Source organism: Danio rerio, chromosome 10, assembly GCF_049306965.1.
Source record: "Danio rerio strain Tuebingen ecotype United States chromosome 10, GRCz12tu, whole genome shotgun sequence".
Classification (NCBI taxonomy): domain Eukaryota; kingdom Metazoa; phylum Chordata; class Actinopteri; order Cypriniformes; family Danionidae; genus Danio; species Danio rerio.
In genome coordinates, this window is record NC_133185.1 from 18198685 (window position 1) to 18218043 (window position 19359).

Below are 19359 nucleotides of genomic sequence, written 5' to 3' on the forward strand. Positions count from 1 at the left end.
AGAAAGCAGTTTGTTTGAAGTTTTCCTTAAATGCTATTCTACATTTGTGCATACAATTAACTCAAATGTTATCAATTAGCAAATCAGAAACTTCCAGAACCTTGACACCCTCATGTGAGCTTTTTCAGAGGCATGATGATAATCTTATTGTATGTAAACTTGACTTTCAAGAACAGTTATAACAATTTCTCCAAAATATCTCTCATTATTGTGTTATTAGGCATAACAGAAACAAATTTGATAATCCTAACTTACCTAAAAGAGAAAACGTTTAGTAACATTAACATCTGATTTTTAAAAAATGGTTATGTGCCTTTTTATACAGTGTATGTAAACTTCTGGTTTCAATTGTATGTATGTATATATATATATATATATATATATATATATATATATATATATATATATATATATATATATATATATATATATATATATATACATATATATATATAATGATTTGGTTATTTGGTTTATTTTCATTCATACAGATGCACTAAACTACAAAATCATCCCAATCAATCTAAAATTATGAATCATTTCCAAAAAGAGAAATTCTATCTGGTGAAAGTATACTCAATATCGCAATATGTATCGGAGAAAAATAAAATATTGCAATGTTAGTTTTTTTCAATATCATGCAGCCCTAGGATAATTCATTGTTTCTTGAGCATGTATGCAACTATCGTACAAATCCAACCTTCTTAGTTGAAAGATTGAATAACTGAGTGAAATTTCAAAATAAAAACATATAGAATTACTTAGCTTCTCTAAATATGTAATCTCTGAATATATTTAGCTAGAAAATAAGATTATTTAGAAAACTATATTTGTATAACAAACAAATACAATTACTCTTCTCATTTAAATTGTTATATATAGAACTGTTGCAAACATTTACAGTTTTTGTTAAAAAAATCATAGGCAACTGTAATGAAATGACCTAAAAAGAAAAAAAAAGAAAAGTAATCCTTACTTTTTCAGTAAATAAGTAATTGAATTACAGTACAGTAACTAGTTTTTTTTTTTTTAAGGGTTTGGGTTTTATTTACACTCAAAACTAGTGATATAGCTGCTATAGTGATTTAAGTGTACTGTAAAAACAATCTGCCAAATTGACTAAAAACATTAAGTTAAACTTTGTATAACAAAGAAATATTAGTTGAAACCAGGTAAACTGATTAAAATGAGTTAAACAACATAAAACATTTGTGGTCATGACTTTTTGTCATGCAGTTTTGAGATGCAGAGTGGTTGACATGCTCTACATATAGGCCTATTTGGCCATTTTGGTGCTCATTCTGTCAGTTTCAAAAATCTTTCAACCACACAAATAAAAAAGTGTATATTAATGAAATAATGAGAGTTTATATACTCTCATTATATAGAGATATAATGAGATATAATGAGAGTGTATAGTGTTAATAAATACTGATAAATTAAACATTAAAACATTAACACACACAGCCTGAAATTAGTGTTTAATTTATCAGTATTAATTATCTCATCATAGCCTACTGTATCACCCATCAGTCTCCTCTAGATATATCATCGACTGTCGAGCACAAGTTTGAGCAACAAACCTGAATTTCCATCCACCTGTTCAATCACTAAGTCAGCAAATGACGTCACGTTCATTTCTTTAAAATTTTACATGCATAACATGCAAAGTATCCGAGGCTCGTGCGCAAATTTAAAAACCCAGCTATATCTATCTCCCTCTCTCTACTAAACTAAACCTCTTAACCTTAGAACAAAGTGCAGCCAGTTTAGTCATTAGATTTTAACAGATGGTGTTAATAAATGCAGAATATTAAAGCACACTGGTGTGTTCAGCAGCAGAAATCACTTCCAGCGTTCATTTAAAGAATATGGCTTTAATATTCTCGGTTACGTTATGAAATATTAGCTCGAGTCTCCTCAGAGATCACTACACTGCTGTGTGTGTGTGCGTGTGTGTGTAAGTGAGGCTCACGTATGAAATATGTCACATTGCTAAAACATTAAAAACGCATTCGGAAATATTGGAATATAAAAGTACAGATGTACTGAACTTACCTTCAGTGCTTTCCTGAGAAAATGTCAAGCCTAAAGCGTGTTTCTTTAAGTCATGGTTTGTTTCTCAGTGACATTTGAGAGCGTGTCGAGCTTCAGTTTGACTGTCAAACTCTCTCCGCCCACGCGCACGCGCTCATGTTCGTGATCCGCGCGCACAGCAGTGCAGCACGCTTGCATACATTAGCATATAGAAAGATTTTCATATTAAGAGGAGGAACAGCCACTGACAAAGACTATCTGACGCTTTAATATATACCCTTCTGTTCTTTACATAGGCTTAAAAGAGATTAATATTTGTACCGTTCTTTGTTTTGCCCATGTAAACCATAAATTCTATTTATTTATTTATAAATTTTCTTGGTGCACGTAAGTTCGTATATAAATGTAATCAGTACACTATGTAATATATATATATATATATATATATATATATATATATATATATATATATATATATATATATATATATATATATATATATATATATATATATATATAATTATGCATAGTACATTTTACATTAAACATTTGAACATTAAACATTAAACATTTTACCATTATATTATGCTTGGAAGGCCAATAATAACACGTAAGTGCAGTCCACCATTGTTGTTTGGTTGTCAAGTAGGCCTACTCATACATCCCTAAAGACAAAACACATAATGGAAATACACAAGACATTATTTATGTATATTCAGATTTTATTTTAAACAGAGACAATTATTTATGTTGAAAATCAACAATGTAGGTTAATTGATATTATTCACAGTAATCAAAACAGCTACAGAGACATATTCTACATTTATAAAGAATAAATCATGTAGGCCTTCTGTAGCAGACCAGGTACTACCTTTTCTTAAATAAATACATTAATACAATAATAATAATAAAATGATAATAATAGATTAATAATATATTGTAGCTCTGTGATTTCTTCATCTGCATCTAAGTTCTTAAAGAAATCGTCTCTTCTGTCGTCTTGTTGGTGTGTGCACATGTGATCGTTGTAAAAAGGAGAACTTAAATGTTACCACTACTATTAATACTACTTCTACTACTACTACTACTACTACTACTACTACTACCTCTTGTTGACTGTGTTTTTCTTTTGCAAGATCCAGGCAGTCAATAATAATTAATTACAAAATATATTGACTTTTAGTTAAGATTGTAGGTTGTATGATTACTCCCTTTTGTCTTTTGTAGTTTTAATATGACTTAATTTATACTAGTAGCAGTGCTTCATTTAGGCCTAAACGTACAACTAAATTAAGACTTTATTGTTTTACCTATAGGCCTATAATTAATTTTACTACAAACATTTTTTATACAGTCCTATAAAATTACATCTCAAAATTTGAGGTATTTGATGTGTGATGAAGTTATGATGTGTTACAAGATTTTTCTTTAAATTCATTGCTGTTAACCCATTGCAAAGTTGCAATTTAGCAATATACTCTTCAGTAAATATGAGAAATACGAAAGCATTACATATACTGTGGTGAGAGAAATGCTGAAAAGTTTCCTATGATCACAGTATCACATATCAAGATGTTTTTGTTTTAAAGTAAAACCTTGTATCATCATAGAAAAGAGAGTATGGGAACAGCAGCAGCTTTCACTCAGAACATCTTTGTTTGTTTGTTTATTTAATATCAGAAAAATAGGTTCACATATATTATGTTATTAACCAGTTAACTCTGCTATTTTGGCATTTCCGCCTGGATTTTTTCCCAAATCCACATGCAGAGGTGTAAATGCAACAATTTGGTATCATTTTAAAGAAAACCATTTGAAATTTCAAAAACACTATTGAAAGTGTTTAAAATATCTGTACATGTTGTCTGTGTTATAATAAACACCTAAAAAAAGAGGCGCTTTTTGTATTTTTTTTATAAACTCAAATTTGAAAGTGTACCTTTTAGGTTCTGTGTGGTCCAGTGTGCTGTAATTAATTTTGGTGGTTCCTGCACATGTCTGTAATCATACGAAAAAAGAAAAATGTCTCTACCATAATCTATGCAAAAGTTATTGCAATACAACTGATGAGCGGTGCTATAAGCCACAGGGACTGATCATTGTTTTCATATTTCACTATTCTTTTGTTTGATCAAACATAATTCAGTGTGTTTGGACCACGTCAGACATATAAAAGAATTACTTATGCACATCAACTCAAAAACAGTAAAGAGAATGGCCCTGAAGTGCACAGCATAAGGTAAGAGATGACAGCTGTCTGTGCTATCTGGGGCTGCTTATTGATCATAAATGTATTGTTTTCACTTTTGCGCCATGGAAACACAGCGATTCATTCGGCAACTGTTTTATGTGTGAATATAATTCAGTAAAAAGAATGCTAGAACTGTATGAGCACCGGCAAGAGCTTTCATTTGAGCTATAACTAATACACGTGTCATATGAAAAATATGAAAATGAACCAATGTTCAATACCTAGCTCGGGTATCCAAAATACTGTGTATTTAAGTGTAACTTTTGTACAGTAGAACAAAAAACCAAAGTGATGCATATATGCATAAAATATAGATTCTACACTTACAAATGAAACCACTTAAGGGGGTCTCGTGCAATGCTAGCCCTTTAAATCTTAAAGCGAAATTCAATGACGTGAGGTTAACTGGTTAATATAATGCCAAATATGCTGTGACAATTAGGCCAATTACAACTCTGACTTTTTTTCTCAAGTCATCAATAACCAATAACCTAGTTGTTTTTATAAAACTTGATCTTGATCTGTGTTATCCTGTCATCCGTCCTCGACTCTGAGGATGAATTACTTAGCATGCTGGTTAAGTAATTTTATGTTTTATAGCAAAAAAAAAGGTTCATTTTATTGTCTTTACACATCCGCTGTGTAAAAACGTGCTGGAAAGGTTGGTGGTTACAGATTATTAAAGGGACTAAGCAGAAAAATGAAAATGAATGAATAATTGCACTCTAATACAATGGTTTATATATGGATAACGTTTTCAGCGATTCAGATTTTCAGAGAATGAATCAGCCCTAGCTTTTGTGTACATAGAAGTCATCCAATTAAATAGATAGCTAAAACAAATCCACACACCCATGTGGTTCCAATCCTTTATGGGTTTTGTGTGTCATTTTCACACTAAACAAGATATTCCAAAGAATAAAGAAAGTCAGTGACATCCAAAGAGACAATTAATAATATTAATAATAATACTATAGAAGTCAATGGTAGTTTTGTTTTTTCTACATTCTGCAAAATATCTTCTTTTGTGTTCAACAAAATAAAGAAACTCAAATAAGTTTTGAACAAGTAGACATTAGTAAAATGTTTGGGTGAACTATTTCTGTAAATGGAATAAAAGTGTAGGGGAGATCGGGGACGAAAGTAACATGGGATGAATGTAACAAAGTAATTTTCTCAAATCCCTGACGACATTTGCTTTCCGGACTATAACAGCACATTCAGCAGCATGCAACCCTTGATGGAGCTGCCAAATATCATGTGATTTGGGGCCGTGTCCTGCAGTCAGCTCCAAATTTACACAAAGAGCAGTGAAAGTGAATTATTGTGGTTCTTTTTTTATTATTACAAGAGTGTTTCTCTTGTCATGAGTCACAGTAAAGATCAATCTACAGATATTCAGTTCAATAACACATTCCTTACACTGAAAAAAGTGTTGCATGCAGAACCGTTGCAAACAATTTATTTGTGTTGAATATAAACAAACAAATTAAGTTTAATAATGTTCAACTTAATTTGTTTGTTTACAAACAAATAAATTGTTTACAACCACCTTACGTAAAAAAATGAGTAAATCCAAGGAGTCATCTCTGAATAATTTTTTTCAGTGTAGTTTGAAAGGTCTGAGTTTTTCAGTTTAAAGAGCCCATATTATGGGTTTTTGAAAATGTCCTTCCATGTAGTGTGTCACAGATCGAAGTGACGTGAAATATACAGCTAAGGCTTAAATCTGTAAGTGTACAGTGTTTAAAACTATTGATTCATCTATAAAAGAGTCGACTCATAGTGATTAAAACGAGTCGTCTTGATAACGAGTCATTAGGTGTTTCGCCATGACTTAATAATGAAACCAAATTATTCACGTGCACGCGCAAACCCGGGAAAATTTAAACCTTATTAACCTCTGACATAGAAACCCACACACACACACAAACACACACACGCAAACACACACACACACACAAACATGCCGTTCGATTGAAGTCACACTGCAGATGGATATTATTGAGTCTCTACCCAAAGATGAAACCTCAGCATCATAACCCAGCCTTGGACAGTTGGAAACTACTGGAAACTTCTGGAAACTACATGCTACATCGACCGTTTGTTAAAGGAAGAATCAGTAAAGTGTACTGATGGACATGTCAGGACATGGATGGGTTTCTTCCTCCATTTCACAAGTGTAAGTACATGCGATTAAAGTTGTTGCCTCGTTTACTCTTGCTTGCAGATGTATTTAGTTGTGATTTGTTACCTATAACCGCTTGTATTGTATCAGGTTAACTCATTGTCGCATGCAAAGCCACGTCAAAAACGTGACACGTGCCGCTTTGATTAAATTCTTTGGAGGAGGGTAATGTGTGTGTGTGTGTGTGTGTGCGTGCGCGCGTTGTCGTCCAGAGGAGGGTAATGTGTTTGTGTGTGTGTGTGTGTGTGTGTGTGTGCATGCGTGTGCACGTTGTCGTCCAGAGGAGGGTTGTGTGTGCGTGTATTGCCTTGCAAGGACGAGGGCAATATGTGTGTGTGTGTTTGTGTGAGTGTGTGTGTAAAAAGAGCAGAGTGTGACAAGCTAGGAGATCTCCTCGCCAGTTCTTGGAATTTTTGCTCAATAAAATAGCTAGTCGTCTGTATTTTCAAGTCCATCATCTGCATTTACATTCACCCACTGGCAGCTAAACTCCACGCCTTACACTATCGAGCGTGTATGCACTGTGACTACTTTTATAATGTTGATTAGCTGCTGGGCATTTGACTCTGTCTCTCGCTGAAGGCAGTCAGTGTCGACCAATCGCAACAGACTGTCATTGGTCCAATCAGCGCAGATTAGCTTCACGCTAAGGAGGGGTTTGGGAACAAATGAATCACTGGACGATTCATACGGGAGTTGCTGGGATAATTAGGTAAAAATAAATGCAGATTATAAGACCATGAAAGTGTTTTTTGACCTTGCATGCATATTAGACTGTTGTTGGAGACCTTTACAACCAAAATATGACCCTATTTCATGTATAATATGGGCTCTTTAAATATAGCTTGTTTAAATTGCAAGAGTTCCTCTGGGGACAATAGTAACACTGTTATTTATGTCACTCTGTTTCTGTGGGGAGTTTGCATGTTCTCCCTGTGTTCGCGTGGGTTTCCTCCGGGTGCTCCGGTTTCCCCCACAGTCCAAAGACACAAGGTACAGGTGAATTAGGCTAAATTGTCCGTGTATGAGTGTGTGGGTTAAGCCGCCTTTCCACTGCACATGACAAGCGACAGACCGGAAGTCATTCATTTCCAATGGAGAGCAGTCCAGGAGCTGCGTTGAGTTTCGATCATCTCTGTATGCGGAAAATTCGGATCCGAATTGAGCTGCGGATCCGTTGAAATATTTGAACTCCTGCGACAAGACCGTATGTGACCTGCCGACCGGATATGATGTATTCCAGTGTTGTCCAAGCAGGTCCGTGCACGCGAGATGAGAAATAGGAGTTTATTTGCTTATTTTTGAATTATAAAAAGTCTGTATTAAAGTAAAAAAAAAAACATTTCTGTTCATAAATGTAAGTAAGAAAGTAATAAAAATATATATTTTTAATGTTGTCTCCCCATTCTCTCCAATATTTTAGCGGTCTATGAGTGTCTAGTATTCATTCATCCATTAAACTATGTAAATGCACAGAGAAAAAAGGCTATTGCTTTTTCAGTCCTTTATTTCGGACACCATTGAGAATCACCTTCTCCCCCGTGGTGCACAACAACACTGAAAATACTGTGCGGCTGCCACAAGTGGGCGTATTCCGACAATCCAAATGTCTTGTGCAGTGGAAAGGCGGCTTTAGGGTTAGGTTCCTGTCTGTGTGTGTGTGTGTGTGTGTGTGGATGTTTCCCAGAGATGGGTTGCAGCTGGAAGGGCATCCGCTGCGTAAAAACCTGCTGGATAAGTTGGCGGTTCATTCCGCTGTGGCGACCCAGGATTAATAAAGGGACTAAGCCGACAAGAAAATGAATGAAAGAATGAATGAATGTTAGAAAATTTTAACATTTTGGATTGTTGAAGCACTTTTGAAACATTTGATTTTGTAAATTTTTAGGAATTGTGAAATGAAAATGCAGTTTAATATATTTTGCAAAAATAAAATACAAAAAAATGTTTGCAGTTGACATTAACAAGGTCAAAGTCAGATAAATGTAACAACAAACAACATTAAGCCGGTAAATCTAGCAAATATTTTTGTGTTACTTTTGTGTTACATTGTTACTTGAAAAGTAACAATGGGCAACTTTTGTTTAAAGTGAAGCTATACTGGACTTGTTTTACGTTGATACAAAATAACACCTGATTTTGATAGACAACTATTGTAAGTAAGTTACCACAGAAAAGAGCTGAAAACCTGTAACCATTGACTTCCATTAGTTGGATAAACAAATATGGAAGTCAATGGTTACAGGTTTCCAGCTTTCCTCCGAACATCCCCTTCTGCGTTCAACAGAAAAAGAAAGTCAACTTGGTTTGGAACAAGTAAAAAGTGAGTAAATGATGACAGATGACAATTTGGGTGAACTCTCCCTTTAAGGTTGAAGTAGTAATTCCAATATTTAACACTAGATGGCCGCATGTGGTCTTGTTTATTTTAGGCAGGCATTTTCCACGTGAAAGGAGGGAACGTCATCCACTCATACAGAGAATGAGAAGTCATAAGACTGTTTCAACAACAGCCTGACCTGGACCCATTATTTCTCATCCTGGTTGGATGTGGTGACATATGGAAGAGCTTGTGCTATAAAATGAGAGACACAAATAAGATAGGAAACATTTTCTTTACATAAAAACAAAGTAGAATGAATGAGAGAAATATAATTGTATAAAGTGAGTGATGTTGCTTTTAAAAAAAGGTAAAATGTCCATCATTGGAATGATGTATATTTTACTGCACATGGTAGAGAACAAATTACACAAACATATGAAATGTTCAGATACAAAAACCTATAGAATGAGCATTTTTATCAGGCTCCTGTGTAAGTTCAGAAATATTACTTTTATGGTAATGAATACATAATTTTCTTGGTCTTTAAAATGAAATAACTCGACATAAACAAATGAGACTGAGAACTTTTTTTTATTTTCGATGGAAATTTTAGATGACAATTTTTGCAGTGGAACTCTTCATATGTAGTACAAACATTTCCTACTTTAATGAAAATATCTCTATGGGTTATGAAGTCACCCCTTGTGAAAAACAAACACTTTAGCATAATTTAGCATACTAGCCTATAGCTAAACTGCATGCTAATTGCAATTAAGTGAAATTGTAGAAAATATAATTAGCATTAATACTAAAATACCTTAATGATACTGAGAATGGAAAACAAACAGCAGTTACAGTACCTTTTTTATGTAACCAACAACCATGGCACCCAAAATAGGACATTTAAAAGAAGATAAACAGGTGTTGCTTTTCCACGCTGGAGGCAACTGAGAGACTGAAAGGGTCTAAGAATAGATGACATGCTAGCATTTTTTTGTTGTTGTTGTTGCATGGATAATTACAATGTTTCCTTTGTTTTTATGTATTTTAAAGCAAATAAAAGTATTAAGGTCATATAGTTAACCATATATTTTTTTTACAATAATTTGTTATCATAGCAATTTCTGCTTCTGAGTACATGCAGTAGGTCCAGAGTAGCCTTCTTCACACAGTTGCATATCCTTCATACTCTGATGTGCACCTCTCAAATAAAGAGTATTTAGGTCACATAGTTAACCATATTTTTTTACTATAATTTGTTATTGTAGTTATGTCATGTGCATGTACTGTACTGTTGCCTTCACAGTAAATGAGACTTGACGTAATCTGTAAGTATTTTTGATCTTCCGTTAATATCATCTCTCATTGCGGTGCTATGCATTGTTGCACACTCCGTTTTGGTTTTGCATATTCATGTGTTTTTTTTATTTTTTTTTATTTTTAAGTAAAACATCTTTAAGAGTTAACGTTATAAGATTTAACATGAACAGTCAATCAAATTAATTGGAACTCTTTTTTTTTTTTTTTTTTTACAAGTGACCAGGCATTTTAGTTTACAAATACTTGTTGTGTAGATTAGCTAGTAAATGGTGTTCATGTAAATTTGAGTCGAGAGGTGCACCAGCAAAAAACTCCATAGGCCGACATCTTAAGGCCAATTTATACTTCTATGTCGAGTACATGCAGTAGGTCCAGTGTAGCCTTCTCACAGTTGCATACCCTTCATACTCTGATGTGCAAAAATTTAACTACAATTAGTGACAATGCAGAGCACAAGATCTGTGATTGGCCAGCTTGTTAGCGGTGATGAGTGTGGGTGGGACAGAGAGCCAAATTAAGCGAGATTGTAACTTATTTCAAATTAAAAGCTGAGCAAATTCAACCTAACACAGATTTCTGAACCGAAAGGTGACGATCGAGGTCATCAGTACAAGCACAGTATTTATCCATATTAACGTTACCCCCAAATTCAGTCTGTATCACCATATAACACAAGGTATTTTCTTTCAAATAGAAACCTCATAATACAAAATATTTCATTATTATTTTTTTTTTATGTAATAATGTACCTGAATAAAGAAGCTGAATTAGCGGACTTCTCCTTTTGAAAATTTAACCGTCACTCTCGATTTTCACCACCAGTCCACGAAAAGGAATAACGACACCAGAGGGCTTTTTTATGATTATTAGTTTTAAATATATTAAACCATAACAATCTGGTACTGTACAGTCTAAATATAATTGTTATTTTATTTATTTCACAAAATAGTTTGTCAAAAATGTTAAGTATTAGGTATATATAAAATATAAGTTATATGCTAATGTACAAACCTGCATGAAAATAAATCCCATTACACGTTGATTAGGTTTTTGACCACAGCAGTCATTTAATTAGGTTGTGACTCAAAAAGCTTTGTCTCTCTGTGTTATAGCTTATAATTATTTTATAATCTTTACTATATAACTATGTTATAAATCTAAAATTATAGAACCATTTTAATCAAAAGGGCTCTTTGCACTCAAAGGGTTCTAAATAGAACCATTTTTTTGGGTAAACGGTTCGATATAGAACCTCAAGGAATCCTTTTTGTTAGAGTGTGAAGTGGCGCGAGGCTGGTTGCACAAGTGTTTGCCAAGTATCGAGTCCCACGAAGGAGCTCCAGATAGATACTTTTCTTTTGTCTTTATTTTATGATTAAAGTTGTTGGACGTTTCCTCGTTCCTGCCTGTTTCTTTCTTGAATGAGTGTGAGCTACTTCGCATTGTACACATTTCCAGCGTAAACCCAAAACACAGGCAAAGAAAACAGTGGAACATAGAAACCGCACTGCCTACTAGCAATTTGGAAGAGTATTACATAGCAAGTCAGACAGAAGAAGTAGAAGTATAAATGCTAACAATGGCCTTGGTTATGTGCAAAGTATGCATCATGAAGTATAGCGATCATTTCATCAGTGATCATTTTACTGAAGTACAAATCAGGCTTTAAGTGGTTGTTATGTCCCATTCACACAGGGAGTCAGTCTCAACGCTTCCCATTCATTTTGAATGGGTGACCTCAATCGTTGCCGAACTGAATTGTGGGTTCATCGGCACTGCCTCAGTGGCGTTGCTCATTGCAGAAGTCGGGAATTTTTAAACTTTTCAAGCACCAACGGAGGTGTCAGTCAATCAGATCGCTTGATGCAAATACCCCAGCTCAGACAGTAGCCGATTGCGGACTTATTTCATTGGCTGACGCTGCTATGACGATCGCATTAGCCCCAACTTCAGACACGCCCTCCGTCAAGCGGTGATGCTGAAGCCTCATGTAAATCGGGCATTAATGATCCTATCAGAATCACTGGTTAGAATCCTGCTAAGAAAGGAACTGTAGTACTGTATGGGTTACATTGGTGCCGTGACTAAGATGCGTTTGTGGTTTTGGGGTTTGAGTGTAAAGGAGTCCAGTGCACACTACTCATGCTGAAATCATTGGTCTGAAACTTGCTAGTAAATCTGAAAGGTACACTAAAGCTACTTCTTAGTACATGGGTTATATTTAAATTGCATTGTAATGTTAGATTATTCAGGTTGACAGGACTTAAATGACTATAAAACATCTTTGATAATAGTCACCTCTGTGTCGCCATCATAATTTTTAAAACAGCAGATGTTTCCAGTGATTTATTTGTTGGACTGTCATAGAGTGGCTTCAGGGGGAACAAGGGTTGAAGGGGTGGGTGGCTCCTGTTAATCAGACATCTGGACTTTGTTATTTTAATGTGCCAAGTGTTGAAATTGCAGGAAGGTCAGACTAACTACATTAAAGCGGTCGTCCCACATGGCCTATCAAAGTAGAAGAGCAAAGTGGTGGTAATGTGGGGCAATCCCATTAACTACACTGGCGTTTCGCAGCATGCAGACAGACAGAAAAGTTCTGTGATCCTCCACATACAGCCACGAGCACATATGGATTGCATCCATGGCTGAGTGTTGGCGGCGGCGTTCCTGATGGGCTGAAAACATCTGCCAGGCTTTGTCTCTTTCTCCCCTTCTACATCCATTTCTCCCACCCTCTCCCGATGATCTTTGATATTTATTTTTGGGCACGTTGGCTAGCCTTACATGGTCTGGCGTTGGGTGCAGCTCTTTCTGGAAGACGCCCACTGGTCTGCCCTCCGTCTGTGGCAGTGGCAGGATGGGAATACCAGACATCTGAAGTCATCAATTTAAAGCAACAGCATTAAGTTGTTATTATTGTGCTCTGGAGACACATATTGCACATATTGGTTTGTTAGAAAGATCTTTATTCCAGTGACAAACAAACAACCGTAATCAATGACACAGGAGTTTACATATCAAACTCGGACTCGCTAAACAATGCTGATCGAATCTGTGTATGATGAACATCTTGTACACAAATGTAACTGCAACAACAATGAATGTTTGATGCAACTGGTATAAAGAATGAAAGGAACTATTTGCCTGGTTCTCGCTCAGGACAGTTGGAGAGAGAGGAGTGAGAGAGAAAGAGACTGGCCTGAACTTCCCACACAGGGAAAGGGCAGTGAATGAGACGCATTGTGTCACATAGGACACAGCAACAAATCGCTCATTGAATTGTTGTGGGGTAAGATTAATGCACAAACAGCACAATGCAAACTCATAAAGCCCGATTTAGAGGACGACACAGAGGCGTCAGGCGCCCCATTCTCCATTCTCTGATCTGATTAAGTCACTAGGCCAAGGTTTTCTTATTCATTGTGGAGTCCTTGTTTTAATTGAATCATTTTTTTTACTTAAATGTGATTTTCTAGGATTACTACGTAATAGTTTTATGGTACTTTACCGGCCACTATATTAGGTACACTTGTTAATGCCAGGTTGGACCTTCTTTCGACTTCCGAACAACCCAGTCATGCTGTGGATTCAATAAGGTGCTCTTTTATCAGAGATTCTGGTACTTGCTGATATTAAAGCATCATGCAGTTGCTGCAGATTTGTAGACTGCACATAATGATGTGAATCTCCAATTCCAGCAAATCCTAAAAGTGCTTTATTAGATTACGAACTAATGACTGTGGGGGTCATTTAAGTTTAGTGACTCACTGCCAAGCTCAAGGAAAGAGTTTGAGATGATCTTAGCTTTGTGATATGATCCATTATCCAGTTGGAAGCAGTTATTACAAGATGAGTGTCCTGTGGTCATAAATGACCCATTTCCACTGAGCGGAACAGTTTGGTTCTGTACATTATGGTATATATTTATTTCCATTTCCATTGTCAAAGATAGTATAATAGCAAACTGTACCATACTACTTTTTTGGCACCCTTTGGCACAACAGTACAATAAAAAAAGATTAGCTATTGGAATGCTATTGGTTTACAGAAAAGTCTTTTTGCATGCAACAAATCATGTGAATGACTACACAGAAGTCATCATTTTTAAATATGTAGCCAAAACACAACACCATTATACAATGAGGGTGCACAGCAATAAATCATGGTCCACATGAGATCAACACATGGTCACATGGTCTCACATGGTCACCCACTGAAGCTAAGCAGGGCTGCGCCCGGTCAGTACCTGGATGGGAGACCACATGGGAAAGCTAGGTTGCTGCCGGAAGTGGTGTTAGTGAGGCCAGCAGGGGGCGCCTAACCTGCAGTCTGCATGGGTCCTAATGCCCCAGTAAAGTGACGGGGACTCTATACTGCTCAGTGAGTGCCGTCTTTCGGATAAGACATTAAACCGAGGTCCTGACTCTCTGTGGTCGTTAAAAATCCCAGGATGTCCTTCAAAAAGAGTAGAAGTTTCACCCTGGCATCCTGGCCAAATTTGCCTACTGGCCTCAGTCCATCATGGCATCCTAACACTTCCCATATCATAATTGGCTTCATCACTCTGTTTCCTCTCCATCAATCAGCTGGTGTGTGGTGTGCCGTCTGGCGCAAAACGGCTGCCATCGCATCATCCAGGTGGATGCTGCACACTGGTGATGGATGAGGAGATTCCCCCCTATGCGTGAAGCGCTTTGAGGGCCCAGAAAAGCGCTATATAAATGTAAGGAATTATTATTTTTATTATAACAAAGCTCAAACAAAGTTTGTCATCTTCCTGTGACAAACAGCCACATGCCAAGAAAGAAGAATAGAATCTGCTGCATGTCCTCCATTGTTGTTTAAGGTGCGAAAGGTGCCACTTCCTATCTCTAAGCACACATCTACTTTAGAAACCATGAGTTTTCAAAAGATGCAATATGTGAAAGGCTCACTTGCCTCACAAGAATGACTTTGATCGCAACTTTCTGTTATACACCATGGCTATCAAAAACATGGCAACTACCGCATGGGAGTCGGTAGCTCTACCAATGAAGCTAAAGACCACGGCCTCTAGCAACGGTCGCTAGAGCACCTTTAGAGGTCAGAGGAGTGAGATTTATCTGCACAGCACCTACTAGCTGGCCTCTGTTACACTCACCCCCCTAAACCTCACTTCCATCCGGGTCACGGCACCAATGTAACCCCACCGGTCCTACACCACCCAACCCGCTCCGAGCTAGGATCCGAGCGGCTACCTTCCGCATGGGAGTCAGTTGCTCTACCAAGGAGGCTAAAGACCATCTCCTCTAACATCTGTTGCTAGAGCACCTTTAGAGGTCAGAGAAGTGAGATTTACCCGCACAGCACCTACTAGCTGGCCTCCATTACACATACATAACACAAATCCAAGTGAACATTATTTTTATGGCCATAATGTGAAAATGGAGGAACTGTATTGAGCCACAATGAAGAAAATTTGTTTTTGTTTTTTTTAAAGAAAATTTTCAGTGGTTTGGCATGATATGTTATTGTTTTTTTTGGTTGCAACTGAAAGGGCATCCGTCAAATAAAACATATGCCAGAGTGGTTATCAGTTCATTCCACAGTGGCATGAAACATAAATTAAGCAAGTTAGTTAAAATATTATAAATATTCCAAAAACATTTGCCAGTCATGTTCGACCAACCTAATCACGTGGTCCACCCAACATCTAGAATGTTGAAAGATAAAAACATTTCAAAAGTTGTCATCTATTTTATAAACACGCATTCACTGGCTCTACTGCAATCTACCTTTTTAAGTATCAAACTGTCTTCATAACACAACATAATCTACCTCTGTTACAGTATTCTCCTAATACTTAACACTATGAACAACAGGATATGATGTTGCTGTGTGTCTAAAGGTCTTGTTACATTGCACAGGATTAAGACTCACACAAAGAATACATAAAGGCAGGGATAAGAAGAGTTGGTGAAGGCAAAAGTGCTCAGGTTACACATTACACACATGATTAGGCTTCAGGCTCCTGTTCTAAGCTTGTTTTCGTCACACTCCAGAGCACTTATGTTAGGGAATCAGTACAATAACAAGCTTTGATGGCAGTTTGATGGTGCAAAACCTCCTGCTAAGGTGTTGTTTTGGGTTGGATCCCGGTGCAGTGTTACTATTCTGAGGTTGTTTGGGTTGTTTTAAGATAATGATTGATTATTGCTTATACTCGTTTAAGTTAAAAAGGCACACTTTGAGTCTCTGGGATTTTCTGGTACCCAGATTATCAGTTTAAGTAACATTATATTTTGATGATCCATTTTAAACACAGTATTATTACACTGTTAGGGTTATAGAATAAGTTGTTTGCAGAATAGTAACAAAGTCACATTATCATTTCCACTTACTAACATGCATTCAAATGTATTCATTCTTGCCAGTCAGATATTCAGATAATGTTAATTTCTTGTATTATCTCCTTCCACATCACTTTCACTGAAGTGCTTAGTGCAGGATACTGCTGAATTAACAAATGTTTGTCCTCTCCTTTGATCATATTGACCCAAAATTTATTAAAATTTTTACTATTGTAATCAAACTTCCCAGAGATGGGTTGCGGTTGGAAGGGCATCCGCTGCGTAAAACAAATGCTGGATAAATTGGCGGTTAATTCCGCTGTGGCGACCCCAGATTAATAAAGGGAGTAGGCCAATAAGAAAATGAATGAATGAATGGTTGTAATTAAACTTGTACTTGGTAAACACACACACACACTATAATCTACAAAATATATCCTACCCCATCTATCCTCAAACCCAACCCTCACAAGATACATTCATCATTTTACATTTTTACAATTATTCTTTCTGTGTGATTTATCATTTAAATTATTTAATAAATATAATTAAATATAAACTAAATATTCTGAGTCATTTCTCTCATGGGGCCCTAAAAAATGGACAAAATATACTGGTATTGCTATATATTGCATATACACACTACCTGACAAAAGTCTTGTTGCCTATTCAAGTTTTAGGAAAAACTAATAATAACTTCTAGTTGATCATTTGGTATCAGAAGTGGCTTATATAAAAGGCAAAACCCTCTAGATTACACTTATTTTACCAAAATAAAAATATGATCATGCCTTGATTTTTACTTATTTAATTAGGACAGTAAGGTCTGACTTTGCTCAGACAATACTCTTGTCACTTAACAGAAATAATGTAGAGTATAGAATATAAAGTCATGCTGCAGTGAAAAAAAGAATTAATATTGTGTATGACATCTCTGCAATGACTCAAATAACTTATTAATAAAGTCATCTGAAATGACAAAGAACGTGTCTTGCAGGACTCCCAGAGTTCATCAAGATTCTTTGGATTCATCTTCAGTCCCTCCTCCTTCATCTTACCACAGAAATGCTGAATAATGTTCATGTCTGGTGACTGGGCTGGCCAATTCTGGAGCACCTTGACCTTCTTTGCTTTCAGGAGCTTTGATGTGGAGGCTGAAGTATGAGAAGCAGTGCTATCCCGCTGAAGAAGTTGCCCTCTCCTGTGGTTTTTAATGTAATGGGCAGCACAAATGTCTTGATATGTTAGGATGTTGATTTTGCCATCCACTCTACAGATTTCTTGCATGCCGCCACACTGAATGTAACCCCAATTTTTTCCTTCACCAAACTTGACTGATTTCTATTAGAATCTTGGGTCTATGTGGGTTCCAATAGGTCTTCTGTAGTATTTTTGATGCAGTTGATTCATCATAAAAATCTTCCTTCTGCCACTTTTCCAAATGATCAACAAAAAAATCAACTTATTATTTGTTGCTCCTAAAACTAGGATTAAAGGCAAGACTTTTGTCAGGTAATGTACTGTGTATTTGATCCCCACATACTGTCTGTGGTTTATGAGAACTCTCCATAAACGTAATGTCTTTTACAGTTGTAAAGATCAACAATTATATTGCCTTACCCTACCTCTAAACCTAACCTTCACAAGAAACCTGTGGAAATTTTTGGATATCAAATGACTCGGTCAAGTTTGTTTTTTCCCCATTTTGAATTACAAGGAGAACACAGGGCATAAACCACCTCAACATTGTAATAGATTCACTATAAATTTGTGTCCTAGTATTGTATAGTGTACACGCAAAAAGGCCCAAATGGATTTGATAAAGTATGAATATCTTGCAGATAACACGTAACAAACTAATTAGAAAATGTTTTAAATCTTTCTTGAAATGTCTAAATATATATTTTGAAGTCAGAATTATTAGCCCCATATACTATTATGTTTAGAAATGTGCTGACAAAATCTTCTCTCCGTTAAACAGAAATTGGGGAAAAAATAAAATAAACTTTAACTGTATGTCTGAATACAAAAATCTCAATTCAAGTTTCAAATTGAAGTCCAAATTGAACAACTTTTGCTGTTTGTTTCAGTGTTTTAGTTCAGTGGTCCTCAACTTGTTTGGACAGGCGACCCAAAATTTTGTATAATTCTATCACCCAATATTTTATTTATTAAGCTAGTTACTTCAGATAATTTCCCATATTTGCTTCTTAAGTGAAACTAACAGTTTAATTTTTACTTAAATCTAATTCCTGGACGTTTTCAAAACCAGAACAAGCTCAAAACATTTTAGACTGTTTATGCCTCTATTTAGTGTCTTCCAGTTCACCGTAAAAAAAATGCTTGATTTAACACAATCGATTTGTCTTGGGTCAACATGAAGAAATTAAGTTAACTTGTTAGTTTTTACAAATTTAAGTGAATTGACAGGCCTGTAGCCAGGTGAGGTTTGGGTGGTTTGAAAGACCCACTCCTCACTGACAAAGGTCCAGATTTTGTCTGCTATGCCATTATAAATTGTGAATATAATCCATCAAAATCCCATCAAATTAAAATAAATTTAAATAAAATTGTTGTTATCCATGAATTTTCAAATGTACTTTTTAAAAAAATAGAGGCTAAAAAATTGTGAATCTCTGCATTATTTATATTATTTTTATTTTATTATTTTATTATTATTATTTAATTTTCTATTATTATTATTATTATTCCAATGGACTATTTCTGAAAGAGGAAAGTCAGTTTGTATTTATAATTTGCCTAATAAATGACAAAAGGCTTGTTTTTTTATTTAAAATGTATATATATATATATATATATATATATATATATATATATATATATATATATATATATATAATGATACATGATGTGATAAATAAAAAAAAAAATAAGTATTTAAGTTTTT

At 35.5% G+C, this 19359-nt stretch overlaps 2 protein-coding genes across 4 annotated transcripts in view; one reads left to right on the plus strand and one right to left on the minus strand.

Moving 5' to 3' along the window:
• pip5k1ba (phosphatidylinositol-4-phosphate 5-kinase, type I, beta a) overlaps positions 1-2189 on the minus strand; it is a 38797-nt gene extending 36608 nt beyond the window's left edge. For 2 of the 3 annotated variants that reach the window (XM_009305191.5, XM_068223777.2), the window contains exon 1: positions 2059-2177. The gene's annotated coding sequence lies outside the window, so the exon portion shown is untranslated. 3 annotated transcript variants of the gene reach the window in all.
• Positions 1-19359, plus strand: part of apba1b (amyloid beta (A4) precursor protein-binding, family A, member 1b) — a 219446-nt gene that overhangs the window by 141094 nt on the left and 58993 nt on the right. The window lies entirely within an intron of this gene.